This window comes from Vespa velutina, chromosome 9 (genome assembly GCF_912470025.1).
Source record: "Vespa velutina chromosome 9, iVesVel2.1, whole genome shotgun sequence".
Taxonomy (NCBI): domain Eukaryota; kingdom Metazoa; phylum Arthropoda; class Insecta; order Hymenoptera; family Vespidae; genus Vespa; species Vespa velutina.
This window is the reverse complement of record NC_062196.1, coordinates 5,161,757-5,165,174: the sequence shown is the minus strand read 5'-3', so window position 1 is coordinate 5,165,174 and position 3,418 is coordinate 5,161,757. Positions and strand designations below refer to the sequence as shown.

The following is a 3,418-nucleotide window of genomic DNA, read 5'->3' as shown; positions in this document are numbered from 1 at the left end:
GGATTACATTTCAGGATCACTTGGCTAATGATTAATTACATGATATAAATTGTAATCTACGTTTTGGTTTAGTTACATTTCAAATATGTAATAATATTTTAATCTATGTCTTTAATCGTTGTTTAATCGAAATATATTTAACTATATCGAAAAATTTTTCGTGTTATTGAATTGATTATCATACTTTTACAAAGAAAATATACTATCACATTTATTTATCACGTTATATATATATATAAAATTGTTATCTTTTGATGATCTTCGATCAATACGAAATATCATAAATTCCATTGGATATTTCATGGATGCATTATGATGAATATTACGAAAGTATAATAATTGACGAATTAAAATTATAATTCAAATAATATATTTCACGTAAATTATTGTAAAAATTTTATAATAATAATGTTTTTACGATATTAGATATGTTTTATAACAATCGTACACTCTTACGTATAAAATTGATTTCAAACGTATTAAATATTATTAATGAAGAATTTATAAAGAATTTTAAATATGTTTACGTAAATACGTTAAAACTGTTAAAGAAATTAAAATGAAAAAGAATATGAAAATATTTCCGATTCAATATAACTGATAATTCAATGAATATACGCTTTTATTAGTTCTTATTTAAAATCTAAATGAAACCTTTCACCTTTTCCTTCATAATCAAAATAGACCTTTGAACACACACACACACACACACACATACATATATATTTTGTATGTATGTATATATATATATATATACATCGAACGATTTGTATATACTTACATAAAATTATATCAAATATAAAATAAATATTCATAAATAATAATAAGAATAAAATCCCATAAATTCCTTCTCCCATTCCCCTCTCATTCCCCCGCTCCCATTCCAATCGCCAACCTGTATGATAATATAAAGTGCTTTACATTGACATAGATAATAAATTTTGTAGAAGTGAAATACGTACAATTATTTCGTATATTTCTTCTTTACATTGCCTCTTCAACGCTATCTACAGGGCAATAGGGAAATTAAAAATTTGCCAAAGATGGCGTTGCATCGGTCCCTATCTATTATTCGGTCTCTATATTACTACATGCTTTTGATAGCGTCTATGTTCTTGAAGTTTCCAGAAAATTTTTCGAACGTCGGCAAGGAGGTTCGCGGTTGCATAAATAGTTCCGCGACTTCCTAAAGGATTTTTCATAAGTGTGTATTATTGGTGAAAGAAGTTTGATCGTTTCGTACGAACGAATTAATCCATTATCAAAATTAACATTTAATTCTTCATCGTGCATCAATCAAGCACTCATACGATAGACACGACGACATTTAATTTGTAATTAAATGTAGAACTATCAAAAGAGAAGAGAAGAGAAAGAAAAAAAGGCAAAAAGAAAGAGAAAGAAAGAAAGAAAGAAAGAGAAAAAAAAGAGAAAGAAAACGCTATTCTCCTATTACATACAACTGCCTTGTTACGCTCAATAATAGCTTCTGAGCATATTAATTAATGTAAGTATTTTTCTATTTTAAATTAAATTTCGCATCGTTTACAAATATAATCCACGTTATAATTCAATCATTTACATGTTCGCCTTTTTAACGACTGATATACGAAATTAAATATATCGTAGGTTATGTTAAATATATACCATATTCTTCTTCCTTTTTTTTTTCTTTTTTCATTTTTCCTTCCCTCACCCTCGCCCCTCCTTCCCATCCCCCTCCGTTACTTTTCACTTTATTAACAACATTTTCGTAATATCATACTTTATTTAACTTTATTAAAATTATCGTCGACTTTTACAAGCAATTATTATGTTACATTATTTGAATTAGAAATAACGATAGTGATTTATATATGTTAAAAGTATATGAATAAGCTTGATGATTTGAAGAATTTAATTCCTTTTCCCTATATATAGACGTCCAATGATTTACCTGTTTGTGATCATGATCATGTGAATTAAAATGTAGATCTTATGAATTCCTACATATATATATATATATATATATATATATATATATATATATATATTTTGTAAAATATCATCATTGTATTCTATATAAATAAAAGTAAAGTATTATCTAGCGAATTGTATAAATATAAACGTTGTTTTTATATTTCTAAATATTAATAGATAATTTAATTATATTTTCAGAACACAGTAGCTGTATAAAATTTTAATACTTGTTCATTTACGGCAACTTCTATTGCCTTACTTTAGTTTTATAAAAATGGCAAAGTGGGGAGAAGGTGATCCTCGTTGGATCGTAGAAGAAAGACCAGATGCCACCAACGTAAATAATTGGCATTGGTATATAAATATACATATACATATACATATATATATATATATATATATATATATATATATAATATTTATAAAGAAATACATTCTATTATAGATCATATTTTAAAATAATAATTATTATTTTTTTCTTTTTTTTTGTTAACAAAACCCTTAGGACAGAAAAAAATGCCTGTGCATGGTCTCAAGAAAAGATCAAGGATCTTTTTACAAATTTAAACATCGATGGCAATGGAGGTAATGTATGAGAATATGATAATTACAATGAAATAATAATTATTTCGTTATAATATATATATATTTATTTATATCTCTTTTTTTTTTTTTGTTGTTTCATTTATTTCAGTATCCTGTAAAGTGGCAGAAGTAGAAAAGTGCGAAGGAGAGGCTGTAGCAAATAATAGAAAGGGAAAACTTATTTTCTTTTATGAATGGAATATTGTGCTTAAATGGACATCTCTTGGGAAATCAAGTAAAAATATTGAAGGCAAAATTAACATTCCAAATCTCTCGGAAGAAAATGACATATCTGAAGTAGATGTAAATATTGTTATAAATTTATATCTTTATATTTTGTTACATTAAATTTAAAATACTTTATTACACTATGCTTATTGATAGTATTCACTAAATATATATATATATTTATTTATTTATTTATTTATTTATTTATTTATATTTATTACAGATTGAAATTACATTGAAAGATAGCACGGATGAAGGTGAAAAAGTAAAACATTTCTTACATACAAAAGGGAAAGATATAATAAGAGAAAGCTTAAAGAAATATGTATCATCTTTAAAAGAAGGTAAAAAAAAATTTTTTTTTAACCTAAAATTTCAATTTAAAAAAAAAAAATTTAAATGAACATGAAAGTACATTTATTTTATACATTATTTCTATGTATTAATTAACTTTTTGTAAATGAATATTTATTTATTCGCAGAATTTACAAAAGGAATGATACTTCCAAAAAAGGATAATGTGAATGACAATATTACAAACATAACATCGGGATTTAATGTTAAAGTAAGTATCCAATAGTAAAAATTTTTTTTGCAAAATTGTTACTTCTATTTAGCTTTTACTAACAACTGCAACAACAACAAA

General features: G+C 24.6%; 1 protein-coding gene across 1 annotated transcript in view; it reads left to right on the top strand.

The window, feature by feature from the left end:
• The first annotated feature begins 1,099 nt into the window (after nt 1-1,099).
• The window catches only part of LOC124951460 (muscarinic acetylcholine receptor DM1), a 43,302-nt gene continuing 40,983 nt past the window's right edge, over nt 1,100-3,418 (top strand). The window contains exons 1-6 of the transcript XR_007101611.1: nt 1,100-1,507; nt 2,158-2,313; nt 2,465-2,544; nt 2,654-2,847; nt 2,996-3,116; nt 3,255-3,337. The gene's annotated coding sequence lies outside the window, so the exon portion shown is untranslated. The remainder of the gene's footprint in view (nt 1,508-2,157; nt 2,314-2,464; nt 2,545-2,653; nt 2,848-2,995; nt 3,117-3,254; nt 3,338-3,418) is intronic.